Source organism: Triturus cristatus, chromosome 3_2 (assembly GCF_964204655.1).
Source record: "Triturus cristatus chromosome 3_2, aTriCri1.1, whole genome shotgun sequence".
NCBI classification, from domain to species: domain Eukaryota; kingdom Metazoa; phylum Chordata; class Amphibia; order Caudata; family Salamandridae; genus Triturus; species Triturus cristatus.
This window is the reverse complement of record NC_140584.1, coordinates 1,189,229,823-1,189,251,899: the sequence shown is the minus strand read 5'-3', so window position 1 is coordinate 1,189,251,899 and position 22,077 is coordinate 1,189,229,823.

The window sequence follows — 22,077 nt, the reverse complement described above, 5'->3', positions numbered from 1 at the left end:
GCTTTTTACATGACTGTCAGCCGATAACATGTTCATGACTGGGATGAAGCAACAATTAAATGACATACCAATACATACATGTGCTTCACCCTGACATACAGCCTGGACCATGAGAGCAGCTCTATAAGCACTTGATTCATCCTCAATGAAAACCCTCAGAGACCCAGACACTGGTCAAGCAAGAGGTGGGCAGGCACGCGGCAGAGGTGGCAATGACCTACTCAGAGAGAGGGAGTCTCACCACTGCCATGCCTTGACTTTCATTGGGTCAGGAGGTGGGCAGCAAGGCAAAAGATGTGGCAATGACCTACTCAGAGAGAGAGAGAGAGTTTAACCACTACTCCGCCTTGACTTTCGGTGGGGCCAAGAGGTCGGCAGCCAAACGGCAGAAGTGGCAATGACCTACTCAGAGAGAGGGAGAGACAGAGTCTCACCTCCGCTCTGCCTTGACTTTCAGTGGGGCCAGGAGGTGGGCAGCCATAACATACTGTAACCAAATCCAGAAGAAAGATGAAAACCCACAGAAACACAGGGCAGGGAGGGATTGGAAACTCTACTCTGGCGAGGAACACTAGGACTGGAGTAATGAAGATTACCGCTAGGTAACCGGGGCATTCACAGACCTGATTGGCAGAAGGGATGGTTTTCATGGAAATGTAGTGAGAATGCCACCCACAGGCACCACTCTTCCCTGAGCTCAGTACTGAAGTACCCTCACCCCACACACAACCCACAGCAGGGTGAGGGTGCCCAGCCACACTCCTCTTATCACTGAGATGAGACGCAGACACCCCAAACACATCCATTAAATGGGAAGCAATCCCTGTGCAAGCTCCCGGGAGTCCCCTGTCATCACCTGTACCCCCAACCCATGCCCCCTGTCCCTCGTTGCACCTACAGCAGTCCCCCCCAGAAGGAGAGGGGGGATGCCAGCCTGCATCCTTCCGCGTGGCCTTCTAATGGGGATGTCTCATACAAATTACCTTTATACTTGTGCTCTAGTAGGGGCCAAATAATCTCTCCAATGGTGTTCAAAAAGTCAAGAAATGTCAGCAGGGAGCCACAAATGCAACCTATTGATTCATTCATTCATTCAATGTGTTTGTTTGTTTGTTTGATCGTTCATTCATTCAGCACCAATTATAGTCAATAGAATATTCAACAAGAGGTAGAACCAAAAGATGAAACATGTTCTTTTGCCTGCGAAAGCTTCCTTCAGGAGAACCCTCGCCTTCTCTGGGCTACTCTGACATGGAGGCTGAACCAGGGGGCTCTTTCTCAGTCCAAGGCTTCAGGCAATGAGTCTCGAAACCTCGCTACCATAATCCTTGTCGTAAAAGCGCCTGTGAATATATCTGGCCTCCGCAGTTTCACTATCAGGGACAGAACGGTATTCGGATCACGTGTCTTGGCTCACGGGCACACACCAAGCTCTACTGCACAGTACCAAGTCTGAACAAATTCAAAGATGCAAACTCCTGACACTGTCTTCGGTACGTCATTTATACCTAGGAGTGGGCAAAGTTGTACGTTACTTATGTCCACTTTGAGTGTTATGTTTAAAACCTTTGCCAACTACACAATAAATGAAGCTGGTGAACTTTAAAAAAGAAAACAGACACAAACAGAGTCAAAATAGGTGCAAAAACTCTGCCCAACCGACTTTTAGTGCCAGAATTCTCAGTCCCAAAAATGCTTTACCTGTAAAAGTCTTCCGGAAATAAAACATATTTCGGTAAGAATATGCACTTGCTGGTAAAAAATGTGCCAATGCCACAACATTTTGGAGTTGTGAACTTTACACATCTGCCCCTGCAGAATCTCAATTTTGTGCCGTTCTAATTCTCACTGCTGGCCTGCGAGTGCAGCCGCAGCTGTAGAGAAGCGGCAAGATTGTGGCAGACCCTGAGGGATATCCTTTTCACTACAACTGAGACATCATTATTTTAACTCGCCAATCAAATGCTTTGGAGCATGGTAAATGATTCAATTTGTCTCTCCCTTGTCTGCAGACATTTGTCTCTACCAATGTGTTGCTATAAAGCGTGTTTTTTTGACTTGCAACCACCCACCTTGCCCAAAGGTCTTTCTTCATTCAAATAGAACCTGTGGCTTACTCCATGGTTCATTCGTTCTTTTAAATACTCTATTACATAGAGTAACAACATACAGAAAATTTCATAAAGATACATAGCGATTACCTTTCAATATCATATATTTTTGTAAGAAAACCCATTATTATCAAATATACTCAGCAAGCTGACAACATCTTTTAAAACCAGTGATCTTTTTTGTATCTTATTTAGAGAAAAATATATAAGAGAGGGACACACACCAAATATAAACATTCTCTTCAACACAACTCATTATGGCCAAACATGCACGTTATATCTCTCATCACAGGCCGTACACGACAGACATAATAGGTTTTTTCCATTTTTTGACAACAGTACTACGCCCAGAATCCAATCTTTTATAAATATTGTGGAATTCTCATCATGGTCCATATTTATTGGGCACACAAATTCCTAATAATCTTCAAGACAACTACACACAGCCAAAGTTCTATTTTGACTGTGTGCGTATTAGGTACTAGTTCAATGTGGCCAAAAACCTCACTCCATAAATAACAAGCATTGGCATAGCCAATAGGTCTCGCTTTTGGGACCTTCTAAGTATTTAGTTATGCATCACAATATCCTTGGTGCAACCACATCAACTGTTGCGTGGCTAAACACTTATAAGGTCCCAAAGGCAAGACCTATTGGCTATGCCAATGCTTGGTGTGGTTGTGTGTGTGTGTGTGGTTGTGTGTGCGTCGTTGTGTGTGTGGTTGTGTGTGGTTGTGTGTGTGGGTGTGGGTGCGGTTGTGGGTGTGGTGTGTGTGGATGTGTGGTTGTGTGTGGTTGTGTGTGTGGTTGTGGTGTGTGTGTGTGGTTATGTGTGTGTGGCTGTGTGTGTGGTTGTGTGTGTGGTTGTGTGTGTGTGGTTGTGTGTGTGTGTGGTTTGTGTGGTTGTGTGTGTGTGCGTGGTTGTGTGTGATTGTGTGTGTGGTTGTGTGTGTGGTTATATGTGTGGTTGTATGTGTGGTTGTGTGTGTGGTTGTGTGTGTGGTTGTGTGTGTGTGGTTGTGTGTGTGGTTGTGTGTGGTTGTATGTGTGGTTGTGTGTGTGGTTGTGTGTGTGTGGTTGTGTGGTTGTGTGTGTGGTTGTTTGTGTGGTTGTGTGTGTGGTTGTGTGTGTGTGGTTGTGTGTGTGGTTGTGTGTATGTGGTCGTATGTGTGTGGTTGTGTGTGTTTGTGTGTGTGTTTGTGTGTGGTTGTGTGTGGTTGTGTGTAGTTGTGGGTGGTTGTGTGTGTGGTTGTGTGTGGTTGTATGTGTGGTTGTGTGTGTGTGGTTGTGTGTGTGGTTGTGTGTGTGGTTCTGTGTGTGGTTGCGGGTCGTTTTGTGTGTGTGGTTTTGTGTGTGTGTTAGGTTGTGTGTGTGGTTGTGTGTGTGGTTGTGTGTAGTTGTGGTTGTGTGTGTGGTTGTGGTTGTGTGTGTGGTTGTGTGTGTGTGTGGTTGTGTGTGTGTGGTTGTGTGTGTGCAGTTGTGAGTGTGGTTGTGTGTGTGGTTGTGTGTGTGTGTGTGGTTGTGTGTATGGTTGTGTGTGGTTGTGTGGTTGTGTGTGGTTGTGTGTGTGCTTGTGTGTGGTTGTGTGTGTGGTTGTGGTTGTGTGTGTGGTTGTGGTTGTGGTTGTGTGTGGGTGTGGTTCTGGGTGCAGGTGTGGTTGTGGGTATGTGGGTGGATGTGTGGTTGGGTGTGGTTGTCTGTGTGGTTGTGTGTGTGGTTGTGTGTGTGTGTGGTTGTGTGTGTGGTTGTGATTGTGTGTGGTTGTGTGTGTGTGGTTGTGTGTGTGTGGTTGTGTGTGTGGTTGTATGTGTGGTTGTGGTTGTATGTGTGGTTGTGTGTGTGGTTGTGTGTGTCGTGTGCGGTTGTGTGTGTGGTTGTGTGTGTGTGATTGTGTGTGTGTGGTTGTGTGTGCATGGTTGTGTGTGTGTGGTTGTGTGTGGTTGTGTGTGTGGTTGTGTGAGTGGTTGTGTGTGTGTATGGTTGTGTGTGTGGTTGTGTGTGGTTGTGGTTGTGTGTGTGGTTATGTGTGTGTGTGTGTGTGGTTGTGGGTGTGATTGTGTGGTTGGGTGTGGTTGTGCTTATGTGTGTGTGTGGTTGTGGGTGTGGTTGTGTGGGTGTGGTTGTGTGTGTGGTTGTGTGGGGTTGTGTGTGTGTGTGGTTGTGGGTGTGGTTGTGTGTGTGTGGTTGTGTGTGTGTGGTTGTGTGTGTGGTTGTGTGTGGTTGTGTGTGTGTGGTTGTGTGTGTGGTTGTGTGTGGTTGTGTGTGTGTGGTTATGTGTGTGTGGTTGTGTGTGTGGTTGTGTGTGTGTGTGTGTGTGGTTGTGTGTGGTTGTTTGTGGTTGTGTGTGGTTGTGTGTGTGTGGTTGTGTGTGTGGCTGTGTGTGTGGTTGTGGTTGTGTGTGTAGTTGTGTGTGTAGTTGTGTGTGCGGTTGTGTGTGTGAGGTTGTGTGTGTGTGGTTGTGTGTGTGGTTGTGTGTGTGTGGTTGTGTGTGTGTGGTTGTGGGTGTGGTTGTGGGTGTGGTTGGGTGTGGTTGTGTTGTGTGTGTGTCATTGTGGGTGTGGTTGTGTGTGTGTGTGGTTGTGCGTTTGTGATTGTGGTTGTGTGTGTGGTTGTGTGTGGTTGTGTGTGTGTGGTTGTGTGTGTGGTTGTGGGTGTGGTTGTGTGATTGTGTGTGTGGTTGTGTGTGTGGTTGTGTGTGTGGTTGTGTTTGGTTGTGGTTGTGTGTGTGGTTGTGTGTGGAGTTATGTGTGTGGTTGTGTGTGTGGTTGTGTGTGTTGTGTGTGTGGTTGTGGTTGTGTGTGTGGTTGTGTGTGGGGTTCTGTGTGTGGTTGTGTGTGGTTGTGTGTGTGTGGTTGTGTGTGTGGTTGTGAGGTTGTTGTGTGTGTGGTTGTGTGTGTGGTTGTGTGTATGTGTGTGGTTGTGTGTGTGTGGTTGTTTGTGTGTGTGGTTGTATGTGTGGTTGTGTGTGTGGTTGTGGTTGTGTGTGTGTGGTTGTGTGTGTGTGTGTGGTTGTGTGTGTGATTGTGCATGTGGTTGTGGGTGTGTGTGTGGGTGTGTGTGTGGTTGTATGTGTGGTTGTGGTTGTGTGTGAGACAGTAATACTAAAAGCATATCAAAATAAAGGAACACAAACATCGAGTTTGTGGAAAGAGAAAGCACATTGTAAGTCAAACGGGCGCAGCAAAGCATTAACCCAACAACATGTTCTTTAATGTTTGATGTTCTTTGAACGAGAACATCATAGGGGCACCGCAAAAGTGATCGCGGGCAAAAGTGAAAGTGATCGCAGGCGCTGAATGAGCATGATGAGGTTTGCCATATGGTGCCTCTGCTCCTAAGCGAACGCCCGCGCACATGCACTGTAGCTCTAGGCTGGCCATGGTAGCATTTTTTGAGCCCTTACTAAAAGTCTCGCCAGACCAGCGCATGCGCTGGATCAGGCGAGACCTGAAAACTATATGGCAGTCTAGCGGTGCATGTTTTAGAGCCCCTACATAGGTCCCCAAGGCCCCCTACCCCCAAGACATTAATTGTAGTATCATTAACCAGACCACACTATGGTGTAGGGGTTACCACGGATTCTAGGCCACATTCCTTCTGGAAATGATCATGGGATGCCTCACTTCTCTTCTGCATTCCTCTAGTGTCTTCAACTTCTGACTCTTCAACAACACTTAGGGCCTGATTACGAGATTGGCGGTGCGGCGGTGGGACTGCCCCACTGCCAAACCTGTGTGGAGACCACCCGTCCTATTATGACTATTTAAGTAATTGGTAACCTTTTTACTTTCGCGGTGCCACGGCAGAGCCTATAAAATAGGCAATGCAATGGTAATCTCAAAGGAAGTTCCAGCACGGCATGGACTAAAAAGTCCATGCCATGCTGTAACTTCTTTGCATGCACACAGGGGGCACATAGCTCTTTCTTTCCTCACTGCCACTATTTTCATGGAGGAAAGACCTCCATGAAATCAGTGTCGGTGATGAAAGTTGTAATATGCTTGGTCTGACCGAGGCAGTCCTGCCAAGCATATAGGTGCCTCTGGACTGCCGCACCACCACCAGGAAACATAAGTTCCCTGGCAAAGTCGGCGGTCTCAAGGTGGCACGACCACTAGGGTTGTAATGGGGCGGTTGCAAGACTGCCCCCACTGCACCATCACAAGTGGCAGTCCTCAGCCCACCAGACTCGTAATAGGCCCCTTACTGTGTTGTTTTATTCACCAGCATGTGCAAGGAACTGGCTATACCAAGTTAAAAAAAAATTGCGCATCTGAAATCCCACCAACATTTATACACCCTTGTGCATGTGCATCCCAAATATCGTGGCAAATAAAGATTTAGACATCACAAGAGATTTTATTTTTTATATAAAACTTGAATACAATTTGGGAAATATGTTAAGGTTAATGTTTGATGATAATTTTAAAATCCAGATTTTTGATAAACATTTTCTTCTGCGGTAATTAGGCTTCAGCCAACACACATCTGGTGAATTCCTCGCCAGATTCACTCTACTCGCCGGCAATTGGGGGACACAAAGCACAGTAGGCAGTGTCGGAACGCCTCATGAAACCCACCCACCTTGGGGGGCGTGGCCGAGTGCTGAAGATGGCAGACGCACTCTGATCGCTCTCCGCAGTTCATCCCCTAATTATCCTGGCCATCCACATCCCTGGCACAAACTCCACATACCTGAATGTGTGGGTGATGTAGGGGGAGCCCACAGCATTCAGCACTGCCACTCCTGCCCGGTGAGATGCATGGTAGCGGCGACATTGGATTGGCGTCCTGCCTCCCCAAGGGTGCTGGCGGGCGGCCTGTTCCTCCTCAGTCTGCTGACCCTCATAGTGACCACTGATCGGGCCCCCGGCACCCACGCCGCTGCTGTTGGAAGGCGTTCCCCGGGGAGGCTGTGGAGTGTGCTCCCGACCCCCCTGAGGCCCACCTTTCCCAGAATTAGGCCGAGCAAGAGCAGAGAGGCCCTTCCTGGAAGGGTCTCGCACCTAGGATCGCACGCGCTGCGCTTACTCTCTCTTCGGATAGAGGGACACCACACAGTAGGTCGTTTATAAGGCAATAAGTCTTTATCGGTAGTTGTCAGGGATCTTTATGATCCGGTAAGCAGGTGCAAAAGTAAATGCCACAAGCAGCAGCGACCTTGTGATGAGGGAAAAGGGGGTAGCGGGACAGTCTTTGAATCAGTGTCTCTGCGAGTTATCCGGCGCCCAGCTCTCAATCCTCGAGCTGAAGGGATGTTGCTTCTCTCGGCGATCTCTGCCGATTCTTTTGGAGGAACGGGCCGCGAGTCACTCAGCAGGCACCGGAGGGTCTTAGTTCAGGGAGCCGCGACGGCGTCAGCAGGGCTCAGATGGATCAGAGTTCGGGGAGCCGCGACGGCGTCAGCAGGGCTCAGATGGTTCAGGGTTCGGGGAGCCGCGACGGCGTCAGCAGGGCTCAGATGGTTTCAGAGTTCGGGGAGCCGCGACGGCGTCAGCAGGGCTCAGATGGTTCAGGGTTCGGGGAGCCGCGACGGCGTCAGCAGGGCTCAGATGGTTTCAGAGTTCGGGGAGCCGCGACGGCGTCAGCAGGGCTCAGATGGTTTCAGAGTTCGGGGAGCCGCGACAGCGTCCGCAGGGCTCAGGTGGTTTCAGAGTTCGGATAGCGATCTTCTGTTCGGTGAGCGATCGAGCCGCGACCAGGTCAGCAGGCTCTCGTCAGTCCAGGTCTTCTCTCCTCTCGTCCCTTCAGCACCCCTTGTTATACCCCCCTTCCTCTTTGAAGTCCGGAGTCCTCGCGGAGAGGGGTCTGGTGCCTGGGGGGCGGTGTGTCGGGGTTTCCTGTCGCTCAGCCCCTTGATCTGTTCAGATGTGTCCGGGAGGGACTCCAGACGCCCAGCAGGAGAGGCGCCCGCTCACCGGGGGCCTGGTGGCCGATCAAAACCTCCCTCAGGGAAGAGACCAGAGGTGTGACAGAGTCGGCGCCTCTCGGTCTGGTTTGGGGGGGTGTCGTTCTCCCTCGGCCGGGCATGCGTGTTGGGGATCTGGTCGGCCCTCGGGATGTTGGTCCACGGAAGCCGAAAGGCCGTGCCCACGAGGTTCGGCGTTTTTGTAGTGTGACTTGCTGGTCGGGAGGGCCCACGCCACGAGGCCGGTCTCACACGTGCCCCCCCCAGCTGAAAGGCGGGGAGAACTACCCATCCACTTGGGAGTTCTCCTCGCTGAAGCGGAAGAATCGGGACAGGCCGTCCGCGTTGGCGTGGTCAGTCCCGGGGCGATGTTCCACAGTGAAATCCATCCCCTGGAGAGAGATGGACCAGCGTAGCAGCTTTGGGTTTTCCCTCGCATCTGCATCAACCACCGCAGGGGTCGATGATCCGTTTGCACTCGGAAGTGTGTTCCGAACAGGTAGGGCCGTAGCTTTTTGAGGGCCCAGACTACGGCGAACGTCTCTCGTTCAATTGTGCTCCACCGCTGTTCCCGGGGCAGCAACCTTCGGCTGATGAAGGCGATGGGCTGATCTATGCCTTTGTCGTCATATTGCGAGAGGACTGCCCCGATGCTGTGTTCCGAGGCGTCCGTCTGGACCACAAACTCCTGGGCGTAGTCGGGTGCTTTGAGTACCGGAGCCGCGCACATTGCGGCCTTTAGTGTGTCGAACGCCTTCTGGCAGGCGGGAGTCCAGTGTATTTTCTTGGGGTGTTTTTTGGAGGTTAGTTCTGTGAGAGGGCCGGCGATGCTGCCATAGTTTTTAATGAACCTACAGTAGTAGCCGGTGAGGCCCAGGAAGGCTCGGACTTCCGTTTGGGTGGCAGGAGGTTACCAAGACAAGATGGCGTCGATCTTCGGCTGGAGGGGGGCGACCTGCCCACTCCCCACCTGGTGCCCCAGATAAGTTACGGAGCCGTGCCCAATCTGACATTTGCTAGCTTTGATGGTGAGGCCGGCCCGGCGTAGAGCCAGCAGGACTTGACGGAGGTGCTGGAGGTGCTCGGTCCATTGGGAGCTGAAGACTGCTATGTCGTCAAGGTATGCCGCGCTGAACCCCTCTAGTCCGGCCAGGACCCTGTTCACCAGCCGCTGGAAGGTGGCCGGGGCATTTTTCATTCCGAACGGCATCACTCTAAAGCGGTAGTGCCCATCTGGAGTGGAGAAGGCGGAGCGCTCCTTGGCTCCCTCGGTGAGGGCAATCTGCCAGTACCCACTGGTCAGGTCGAAGGTGCTGAGGTAGCAGGCGGCCCCAAGGCGGTCAATGAGTTCGTCGGCACGGGGGATAGGATGAGCGTCTGCTCGGGTGACCGCATTGAGGCCTCGGTAGTCCACGCAGAATCTCAGCTCGGGGGCAACACCCGGGGTAGTCGCTTTCGGAACCAGGACTACCGGCTGGCCCAGGGGCTGTTGGAGGGTTCAATCTCCCCGAGGTCTAACATCTTTGCCACCTCGGTCTGGATGCAGGTCCGGACCCGATCAGGGACCCGGTAGGCCCGATGTCTCACAGGCGGGCTGTCTCCGGTGTCCACGTCGTGGACACACCAGCTGGTGACCCCAGGGGTCAGGGAGAAGAGATCCGCGAACTGCCCTAGTAGCTGGCGGCAGTCGTCGGTCTGTTGGGCTGTGAGGGCGGTCGACAGTCTCACTCCTTCCATGGATCCATCGGTTTCCTTCGCCCCCAGGGGGTCTGGGAGGGTCTCGGTGTCTTCTTCGGCCCCATCGTCGGTGGCTAGGAGTAGACTTAATTCGGTCCGCACAAAGTGGGGCTTGAGGCGGTTCACGTGGAGAACCCGGAGGGGGATCCGCGGGGACTGCACATCGATGAGATAGGTGACTTGGCTCTTCCGCTCGATCACCTTGTAGGGCCCAGTCCATTTATCTTGGAGAGCGCAGGGTCTCACCGGGGCCATGACCCAGACTTGTTGGCCCGGCTGAAACTCGACCAGCGTAGCATTCTGGTCATACCAGCGCTTCATCTCTTCTCGACTGGCCTCAAGGTTTGCTTCTGCGAGTTCCCTGAATTTCCGGGTCTGGTTGCGGAGCGCCAAGATGTAACGGAACACGTCCGGAGGGGTCCCCCGGGGGGTCGCTTCCCACCCCTCTTTGACCAGGCTCAGGGGTCCTCGGACGGGGTGTCCGTATAACAGTTCGAATGGGCTGAATCCCAGGGATTTTTGGGGAACCTCCCGGTAGGCGAACAGGAGACATGGGAGGAGGACGTCCCACCTTCGGCGTAGGGGTTCCTCGAGGCCCATGATCATCCCTTTCAATGTCTTGTTAAAGCGCTCGACTAGGCCGTTTCCTTGGGGGTGGTACGGGGTGGTGAATTTGTACGATACTCCGCACTGCTGCCAGAGGGACTTCATATAGCGGGAGATAAAGTTTGTGCCCCGGTCACTCACGACTTTGCGGGGGAACCCCATGCGGGAGAAGATCCCCATCAAGGCCCAGCCCACCACGGGGGCCGTCACGGTGCGGAGAGGGATGGCTTCGGGGTAACGGGTGGCATGGTCCACCAGGACGAGGATGAATCGGTGGCCCTGGGCGGTCTTGGGGTCCAGGGGTCCGACAATGTCGATTCCTACCCGCTCAAAAGGGGTACTGACAACGGGGAAGGGTTGGAGCGGAGCCTTGCGCTTGCCCCTACTCTTTCCGCTGGCCTGGCACGTGGGGCAGGACTTGCAGTGGGCCTCCACATTTGCACGCATCTTGGGCCAATAGAAGTGGGTGACGAGTCGCTGGTAGGTCTTATCCTGGCCTAAGTGTCCGGCCAGGGGTACATCATGGGCCAGGCCCAGGAGAAGATTTCGGAAGCGTAGGGGTACGACTAGTACTCGGGCCGATCCCAACTCGTCCGACTTCTGTTCGCTGTAAAGCAGTTCGTTCTCCCAGTATACCCAGTGGGTGCCAGTCCGGTCGCTGGCTGCTTGGGCCTCGGCCTGCTGTCGGGGCCCAATGAGGGACGGGCAGGTGGATTGTTCTTGGCAGAACTCTTCACGGGAGGGGCCCCCTTCGCAGGGCCATGGGGCCAGTTCTGTCAAGTCCCCGAGTTTGGTCAGGGCTTCGGGGTCGGAAGGCCCGAATTCTTCGCCGGGAGCGGTTGGTTCGTCCAGAAGGGGGTCGTTGGCCTCTGGTGGTGTATTCTGGCTCTCGGGGATAGTGGCGGTGCTCAGGTGCCTGGCCTCTCCCCCCTCGGAGGAAGGCGCCTGGAGAGTCATCGAGCGCGTGGTGGCGCATACCCACTCGGGTAGGCCCATCATCTCGAGGTGGGCCCTTCGTTCCACTTGTCCTCACGGGGAGTTCTCCAGGTCGTTGCCCAGGAGGCAGTCCACGGGCTGGGAGGTTCGGACCGCTACTTTTAACTTGCCGGTGACTCCCCCCAATTCGAAGGGGACTAGGGCCATCCGGCAGAGGCTCTCGGAATTGTCTGATGATATGACGGGGCAAAAGGCGTCAGGCAGGATCTGATCCTCGGAAATCAGGTGGCAATGGACCGCCGTGACACTCGCCCCCATGTCCCGGAGCCCCTCGATGCGGTGACCGTTGACCGTTACCTGCTGTCGGTACTTCTTCGTGTTGGCGGGCAGGGGCGTTCTGGGGACCATCCATCTCCCGGTCCCCTAGGGAGACCAAGGCCATGGCGGCTGGTTCCCATTCTTCGGAGTCTTCCACCTCTTCTCCCAGGGCTACAGAGGCCATCTGTTGAGCCGGCGGGGTTGTGGTGGCGGTTGTAGGAGAGTAGGGTCTGCAATCCTATGATCACCCAGATTTTTTGCTTTTGCTTCATTGGTTTACGACTTTCTCCGGCTGTGGGCCTGCCAATCAGACCCACAGCCTAGCTGTTCTCTCTCGAAATTAACACACATGTACATTAGGTGCATCCACTAATTAGAACTGGGCCGCCTTGTCAGTCCCTGTCTCAGCATACCACAGGTATCCAGGGCATCGGTGTACCCAGGGCCTACCAGGGGCTGAAGCATGTATTATGCCACCCCTGGAATGGCCGCCCAAATCTGACACAACTGGCTGCACGACAGCTGGGGCCACGTGGTGTAATCACCCGTTGCTGTAGGTGTAGTATTCCTACACCTAAAACCCTAAAATGGACACATGGATTCCTATCAGTCACTCCTATAGCAGGCCTTATCAATCCTGAAGGCAGAGTGCAGGGAATCATGTGGGACGGTGCTCTGGCGCGAGCTGAGCCCGTCGGCGGCTTGCGGAACCAAGTCCTAATAGCCGTTCCATGGTGACGCGGGCCAACTACTTTTAATGCATTATAATCCTTGCGGTTATTTGCTAACTTTGGCATTGCATCACCTACACATGTCGAGTAAGGTGTCATACGAATGGGAATACGAACCCCTCGCCAGCCCCGGCGACGGGGTTAGCATTCCCCCCTTTTAGAGGGACACGACATGGAAGTAACCTTGAACCCCGGTTAAAGTTGACTCAAGCCTCAGCATCACAAAATGGATGCTGCCACCAGACACAAGTCTGACCTCCTGCTGCTGGGGGACCTTCCAGCAAAGGGAGCTTGGACAAAGGGTTTCCTGTCGAGGGCGGTGTTAGCACCATCCCAGACAGGGTTTGTGTATCCCAGGTAGGCAGGGCTGAAAGGAAGGTGATTGCCAGTGGCACCCCGGTGCTCACTGTGCATAGCCCGGCTCAAACCAGTTTCGGGGGCACACCAGCCCCTGAGCTGGCGCGAAGCCGGACAAAGGATAGGGGTGTAACCACCCCCCTCCTGGCTCCACCCATAGGTAGAACCTAGTCACGGGCCAGCCCCTTTTCTTAGAATAAAGGTAGGAGCGAGTCCCCTTCCCAATTTGGATAATCAGATAATCGGATAACTCCGAATCACGAACTACTTTCCACGAAAGGAACTCTTGACTATTTCTGAAGACTCTCCCTTGTGGCTAAGGAGTAGCCACCCTGCACCAGCAGGCACCATCTAAGCGCTTGCGGTTTGCTGTAAGTCTCTCCTACGGATCAAGACTGCCCAGCTCGACGAGACCCGAGTACCCTGCCATCTCTGACCTTTTACCTACCTCATCAGCCCAGCTGAGAGTCGTAGGTGTGACGAGACCTGCGGGACCGGCTATCTTCAGAACCTGCACGACGCTTATCTAGCACGCCCACCGAGGGACCCTCGAGTGAGTGCACCTAGGGTTTGAGAAGCCCTAACCCTGAGCAGCTCCAGCATCGAAGTCTGCCTCCCCAGCATCCCCGAGATCTGCGTGGGGGCCCTTCCGCTCCTTGTTGTTCACCGCGTTGTTCGACCACTTGCCGACCGGCTTGTGGCCCTCTTCACGACGCACCACGATTGTTTCATCACTAGTCTGGTTGCTCCAGACTGGCTCTTGCTCCCCTTCAACAGAGGAGTACCACGGACCCTCCTGGTCCACTCCTGACGCCATCTTGACTCCCCCGCTTGGGTTGCCACTGCCAAGATCCGCTGCCCCTGCCTGGGCCCAGCATCATCGACAGCAGACACCTTCGTGGGACAGCTCGCCCTCCATCCTGGTCGCCGCCGCGCCTCCTGGTCCGAGGAACAGCCGAGTCCGGCGTCACCCACTCACCTGGTCGAGGTGACTTCAGCCGGTACCCTCCTGGTACCCACACGATCGCTGGCTAGCGGTTGAGAACTGAGTCCCCTCTGCTTTCAGGTTTCCTTCATCACCGATCCAGGCTTGGATCGCTCCGAACATCGTCACTGGTCGCCTGCCAGCAACTTCTTCTTTCAGGCTCCTGAGACTACACGAGGACTCCCGACATCTTGCCGAACTTCACGCAGCCGCAGCCTCCGGGCTAGGTAACTCGAGCATCTCGGTGCTCCATCGCAGGTTCGCTCTACAAGTGTCCAGTTCCTTTTTCGTTTAGTCCCACTGATCGGATCACTCCGGAATCAGTACCTCCAGACTCTAACCATTCGCATTTCACTGTTAGTGTAGATGGTTTCTCGTGCCCCTCGGGCATTTGTGTAAATTGTGCAACTGAAGTATTTTCCTAAGAGTTTTGTAGTGTGCTTAGCTCCCTGACTCATAAAGAGCCAGGGTAGTCTTGTTATAAATAAATATCCTTTTATTTTCATAACAACTTGTGTGGTGTCCTTTCACTTGGTGTTCAAGGGGTATATGTATGGTAAACAGCTGGCTTAACACGCCCTCTAGAGTTTAGCCTAAAGACTGCTCGTATCCACGCTACTAGGATAGCTGGTCTAAAAGGTTGACTTACAACCAATCATCAATAAGGGTCGTTTGGAATGATACACAGTGATCACTAGAATAGTGAGCACTACATATCAGGCCAACTTCTCACATTGGTGAGCAGCGGTTGGGAATTGAGCTTGCTGTTGTTTTACCACACACGTATCCTAAGAATATCGCAGTGAAAGATCACATAAGTACCCAGGTACATATAACTTAACTTAGAATACTCCGAGTTCTACTGAACCGGCTGTTGTAGTGTAACAGGGCTTAGCACACCCTGACTACAACTCTTAGCAAGGGATCAGTAGGTAAACCCATAGTGTAGGTAGGTGCAACACTTACACCTCACTAGAAAAGCATGTCGATCCACGGAGAGTCTTCGCAGACTCCCTTAGTGGTCAGTGACCCTCCACAGGTCGTGTCACGATATGCAACTCTTAGCTTCAAGGAGATGCGACAACTGTGTGCCTCCAGGAAGCTAAACCAGGGTTCTAACCCTACCATCGCAATTCTGATAGGTCTCTTAGAGGCGTACGATGCTAGGAGGTCCTCTAACACAGGTCCCCCCAGTGCAGATGGGAACATGCCGCCCTTAGAGGGAACCCTCGGTGACCCAGACCTCGACCTCCACACAGAGGAGGAGGACGAGGACGAGTTATCGGGAGACGAGGCAGACAAAGGTCCAGTGGTAGTCGGCAGGCTTACAAGGACCAACTTAAGCAGGCATGAGAACGGAACTGGGGGAGCCCCGGGCCCACGCTCAAGCAGGCTTAACCTTGGGAACGGACGAGCTAGGTCTCTCTCCAGAGGCTCTGGCAGATCGGTTCATACACATGTCTCTCAGGCACCTTCTCAGAGAGGAATGACTTCCCCTCAGAGGAGGGAGCATGAAGCGAAGATGCGGGAGGTCAATCTGAGGATCGAGCGGGAAGAACTTGCCCTCGCCAAAGAAAGACTTGCCTTAGCCCGAGAGCAGAAATTAAGTGGGTTAGATCCCACTGGTGGCAGCATTCTCAATAGAGAGAAAGACAGGGGTATAGACACTAGACACCTGAGTAAAATAGTGCCCCCCTTTAAACAAGGGGACGACATCCACAAGTGGATAACTGCCTTGGAGAGGGCCTGCACTGTCCAGTGCGTCCCCCCAAGTCAGTGGGCAGCTATACTGTGGCTTTCCTTTGAAGGTAAAGGAAGGGACAAGCTCCTCACTACAAGAGCTGAGGATGCTAACAACTACCAAGTCCTGAAGAACACACTGATTGATGGGTTCGGCTTAACCACGGAACAGTACCGGGTGCTGTTCCGGGACACCCAGAAAATTCAGTCTCAGGATTGGGCTGACTTTGTCGATTGTGCCACTAAGGCTTTGGAAGGCTGGTTGCTGGGTAGCAAGGTTACTGATTACACAGGATTGTACAATCTTATCATGCGAGAACAGATTTTAAACAACTGTCAGAACCAATTGTTGCATCAGCACCTTGTCGACTCGGATCTGACCTCTCCCCAAGAATTGGGAAAGAAGGCAGACAGATGGGTCAGAACAAGGGTCAAGCAGAACCAGAATCAGAACCAGGGTGGTCAGAAGAAAGCAGACCAAAAGGGTAACAAGAACGAACAAAATGACCAGAAGTCTTCGACAGGTCCCCAACAAACCAAAGAGGGTGGGGGTCAGGCTTCACAGAAGAAGAAGACTCAAGAAGGCCAGTCAAAAAGGTGGTGCCAATACTGTAAAAGTAAGACTCACTGGTTTAGTGAGTGCACCAAGAAAGGAGGGCAAACTCCTACCACTGCAGCTCCTAAGGCACCTGCGCCCCCTAGTACAGTCAGCAGTGGTAGTGCGCCTCCCAAGGCATTAGTTGGGTTAACCTTGGGAACCGAGGGGAGTGACGACTTAGTCGGCACGCTCACTCAGGCCGTCCTTGTCTGTACAGGGGATATGGATATGTCCCCTGATGCCAGTCCCAATACTTTGGGCAAATACAGGCAGACACCTTTGATAAATGGAAGAGTGGCTCAGGCCTACAGGGACACGTGTGCCAGTGTCACCATGGTGACGCCTAACTTCGTGGACCCTGGACAGATCATGCTAGGTACCAGTTACCTAGTGACCAATGCCAGCAACGTCACTACCAATCACAGTATGGCAGTTGTTGATTTCTCCTGGGGAGGGGTAAGTGGCCCGAAAAAGGTTGTGGTTAGTTCAGACCTCCCCGTAGAATGTCTGTTGGGCAATGATTTGGAAACGTCACAATGGTCAGAAGTGGAGCAGAGGACTCACATGGAAATGTTAGGTTTGCCAGCACATGTCCTTGCTGTGACCAGGTCACAGGCCAAAAGATGCCCCACTGAACAGGTGCTGGATCCTGGAAGAACGGACCAGACACCTTCCAAGAAAAGGAGCAGTAAGGGTAAGGCTTCGCCTTCCCCCTTGCCCCAGGTCGTGGATCAAGTCTCCGAGGAGGCTGACCTTAAAGAACTGAGGGAAACTGAGCCGCAAGAGCTTGAACCTGGTCAGGTTGAGTTTCTGGGCTCAGGGGGACCCTCCAGGGAAGACCTGGGGAAGGCACAGTTAGACTGCCCCTCACTTGAACCCCTCAGACAGCAGGCCGCTGCTGAGGCTGCAGGGAACGCCACAGGTACCCACAAAGTGTACTGGGACGATGGACTCCTGTACTCTGAGGCAAGAGACCCCAAACCTGGTGCGACCAGGAGGCTGGTCATCCCCTTGTCTCTGAGAGGTTTCCTTCTCACCTTGGCCCACGAGATTCCCCTTGCAGGTCACTTAGGCCAGAATAAGACTTGGGACAGAATTGTTCCACACTTTCACTGGCCCCACATGTCCGAAGATACGAAGGAGTTTTGCCGCTCCTGTGTCACTTGCCAAGCCAGTGGTAAGTCAGGTGGCACGACAAAGGCCCCCCTCATACCACTACCAGTGGTGGGGGTACCCTTTGAACGAGTGGGGATCGACATTGTCGGACCAATGGAACCCCAGACAGCATCAGGGCACAAGTTTATACTGGTGGTGGTGGACCACGCCACCAGGTATCCTGAAGCTATTCCCCTTAGGACCACTACGGCACCTGTGGTGGCACGGGCCCTACTTGGAGTGTTCTCCAGAGTGGGCTTCCCTAAGGAGGTCGTCTCAGACAGAGGTGCAAACTTCATGTCGGGATATCTGACTGCTATGTGGAAGGAATGTGGTGTCAACTACAAGTTCACCACACCCTATCACCCACAATGCAATGGGCTTGTTGAGAGATTCAACAGGACCCTAAAAGGGATGATTCACGGGCTACCTGAAAAGCTTCGGCGGAGATGGGATGTCCTGATACCCTGCCTCTTGTTCGCCTACAGAGAGGTCCCGCAGAAGGGGGTTGGCTACAGCCCTTTCGAGCTTCTGTTCGGACATCCTGTAAGGGGACCCCTTTGTTTGGTAAAGGAAGGATGGGAGAGACCTCTCAGAAAGCCGGCATCAAACATTGTGGACTATGTGCTCGGTCTCCGCTCGCGGATGGCGGAGTACATGGAAAAGGCGTCTAAAAACCTGGAGGCGAGCCAAGAATTACAGAAAGCTTGGCACGACCAAAAGGCTGTCCTGACTGTGTACCAGCCTGGACAGAAGGTGTGGGTGCTGGAGCCAGTGGCCCCAGCAGCACTCAAAGACAAATGGTCTGGGCCCCACACGATCATTGAGCAAAAGGGAGAGGTCACCTACTTGGTAGACCTGGGAACTCCCCGGAGCCCCCACAGGGTGCTCCATGTAAACAGGCTCAAGGCATATGTCGACAGGGAGGGCATGGGCTTGCTCATGGCCACAGATGAGGGACAGGAGGAGGAGAGTGACCCTCTCCCAGACCTGCTCTCTCAGAACCCTGACGATGGATCAGTAGATGGTGTTGTCTTTTGTGGCAGCCTCTCTGGACATCAACAAGAGGATTGTAAACAGGTTCTTCAATCCTTTCGACATATGTTCTCTCTGACACCCAGTCAGACCAAGTGGTGTACCCACGAGGTCGACACTGGGGACAGTCTGCCCGTAAAGAGTAAAATCTATCGGCAACCTGATCATGTCAGAGACTGCATCAAGACAGAGGTGCAGAAAATGTTGGAGCTGGGAGTCATTGAACCCTCGGACAGCCCCTGGGCTAGTCCCGTAGTGCTCGTGCCGAAACCTCACACCCAGGGCGGTAAGAAAGAGATGAGGTTTTGCGTGGACTACAGAGGTCTCAATGCGGTCACTAAGACCGACGCCCACCCGATACCAAGAGCAGACGAACTTATCGACCGGTTGGCCTCGGCCAACTACTTAAGTACGTTTGACCTGACAGCTGGGTATTGGCAAATCAGGGTAGCTGAGGAGGCCAAGCCCAAAACAGCATTTTCTACCCCGGGTGGGCATTATCAGTTCGTGGTAATGCCCTTTGGTTTGAAAAATGCACCTGCCACCTTCCAAAGGCTGGTGAATCGAGTTCTCACTGGGTTGGACGACTTCTGTGCGGCGTATCTGGACGATATCGCTGTCTTTAGCTCCACCTGGGAGGATCACCTGGTCCACCTGAGGAAAGTGTTAGAGGCCCTGCAGAAGGCAGGCCTCACTATCAAGGCCACCAAGTGCCAGATAGGGCAGACACAGGTTGTATACCTGGGCCACCTTGTAGGTGGAGGCCAGGTTCAACCATTGGAGAGCAAAATACAGGCCATCCAGGACTGGGCTCCTCCAACCACCCAGACTCAGGTTCGAGCTTTCTTGGGCCTGACTGGTTATTACCGGAAATTTGTCAGAAATTATGGATCCATTGTGACCCCGCTAAACGACCTGACAAGTAAAAAGATGCCAAAAAAAGTTCAGTGGACAGCAAGCTGTCAGAAGGCATTCGATGACCTAAAGCAGGCCATGTGCACAGCACCTATCCTAAAGAGTCCAGACTACTCCAAACCATTTATTGTCCAAACAGACGCTTCGGAGCTGGGTGTGGGAGCTGTTCTATCGCAACTGAATTTTGATGGTCATGACCAGCCCATAGCTTTTATTAGCAGGAGGCTGACCCCCAGAGAGAAGAATTGGTCAGCTATTGAGAGGGAGGCCTTTGCTATGGTTTGGGCCCTGAAGAAGTTGAGGCCATACTTGTTTGGCACTCACTTCAAGATTCAGACCGACCATAAGCCCCTCTTGTGGCTAAATCAAATGAAGGGTGAAAACCCCAAACTACTTAGGTGGTCCATTTCCCTACAGGGGATGGACTTCACAGTGGAGCATAGACCTGGCACTGATCATGGCAATGCAGATGGGCTCTCCAGGTATTTCCACTTAGAGCAAGAAGACTCACCTGGTCAAGGTTAGCTTATTGTCCCAAAGTTTGGGGGGGGGTCATGTAGGAGAGTAGGGTCTGCAATCCTATGATCACCCAGATTTTTTGCTTTTGCTTCATTGGTTTACGACTTTCTCCGGCTGTGGGCCTGCCAATCAGACCCACAGCCTAGCTGTTCTCTCTCGAAATTAACACACATGTACATTAGGTGCATCCACTAATTAGAACTGGGCCGCCTTGTCAGTCCCTGTCTCAGCATACCACAGGTATCCAGGGCATCGGTGTACCCAGGGCCTACCAGGGGCTGAAGCATGTATTATGCCACCCCTGGAATGGCCGCCCAAATCTGACACAACTGGCTGCACGACAGCTGGGGCCACGTGGTGTAATCACCCGTTGCTGTAGGTGTAGTATTCCTACACCTAAAACCCTAAAATGGACACATGGATTCCTATCAGTCACTCCTATAGCAGGCCTTATCAATCCTGAAGGCAGAGTGCAGGGAATCATGTGGGACGGTGCTCTGGCGCGAGCTGAGCCCGTCGGCGGCTTGCGGAACCAAGTCCTAATAGCCGTTCCATGGTGACGCGGGCCAACTACTTTTAATGCATTATAATCCTTGCGGTTATTTGCTAACTTTGGCATTGCATCACCTACACATGTCGAGTAAGGTGTCATACGAATGGGAATACGAACCCCTCGCCAGCCCCGGCGACGGGGTTAGCATTCCCCCCTTTTAGAGGGACACAACATGGAAGTAACCTTGAACCCCGGTTAAAGTTGACTCAAGCCTCAGCATCACAAAATGGATGCTGCCACCAGACACAAGTCTGACCTCCTGCTGCTGGGGGACCTTCCAGCAAAGGGAGCTTGGACAAAGGGTTTCCTGTCGAGGGCGGTGTTAGCACCATCCCAGACAGGGTTTGTGTATCCCAGGTAGGCAGGGCTGAAAGGAAGGTGATTGCCAGTGGCACCCCGGTGCTCACTGTGCATAGCCCGGCTCAAACCAGTTTCGGGGGCACACCAGCCCCTGAGCTGGCGCGAAGCCGGACAAAGGATAGGGGTGTAACCACCCCCCTCCTGGCTCCACCCATAGGTAGAACCTAGTCACGGGCCAGCCCCTTTTCTTAGAATAAAGGTAGGAGCGAGTCCCCTTCCCAATTTGGATAATCAGATAATCGGATAACTCCGAATCACGAACTACTTTCCACGAAAGGAACTCTTGACTATTTCTGAAGACTCTCCCTTGTGGCTAAGGAGTAGCCACCCTGCACCAGCAGGCACCATCTAAGCGCTTGCGGTTTGCTGTAAGTCTCTCCTACGGATCAAGACTGCCCAGCTCGACGAGACCCGAGTACCCTGCCATCTCTGACCTTTTACCTACCTCATCAGCCCAGCTGAGAGTCGTAGGTGTGACGAGACCTGCGGGACCGGCTATCTTCAGAACCTGCACGACGCTTATCTAGCACGCCCACCGAGGGACCCTCGAGTGAGTGCACCTAGGGTTTGAGAAGCCCTAACCCTGAGCAGCTCCAGCATCGAAGTCTGCCTCCCCAGCATCCCCGAGATCTGCATGGGGGCCCTTCCGCTCCTTGTTGTTCACCGCGTTGTTCGACCACTTGCCGACCGGCTTGTGGCCCTCTTCACGACGCACCACGATTGTTTCATCACTAGTCTGGTTGCTCCAGACTGGCTCTTGCTCCCCTTCAACAGAGGAGTACCACGGACCCTCCTGGTCCACTCCCGACGCCATCTTGACTCCCCCGCTTGGGTTGCCACTGCCAAGATCCGCTGCCCCTGCCTGGGCCCAGCATCATCGACAGCAGACACCTTCGTGGGACAGCTCGCCCTCCATCCTGGTCGCCGCCGCGCCTCCTGGTCCGAGGAACAGCCGAGTCCGGCGTCACCCACTCACCTGGTCGAGGTGACTTCAGCCGGTACCCTCCTGGTACCCACACGATCGCTGGCTAGCGGTTGAGAACTGAGTCCCCTCTGCTTTCAGGTTTCCTTCATCACCGATCCAGGCTTGGATCGCTCCGAACATCGTCACTGGTCGCCTGCCAGCAACTTCTTCTTTCAGGCTCCTGAGACTACACGAGGACTCCCGACATCTTGCCGAACTTCACGCAGCCGCAGCCTCCGGGCTAGGTAACTCGAGCATCTCGGTGCTCCATCGCAGGTTCGCTCTACAAGTGTCCAGTTCCTTTTTCGTTTAGTCCCACTGATCGGATCACTCCGGAATCAGTACCTCCAGACTCTAACCATTCGCATTTCACTGTTAGTGTAGATGGTTTCTCGTGCCCCTCGGGCATTTGTGTAAATTGTGCAACTGAAGTATTTTCCTAAGAGTTTTGTAGTGTGCTTAGCTCCCTGACTCATAAAGAGCCAGGGTAGTCTTGTTATAAATAAATATCCTTTTATTTTCATAACAACTTGTGTGGTGTCCTTTCAC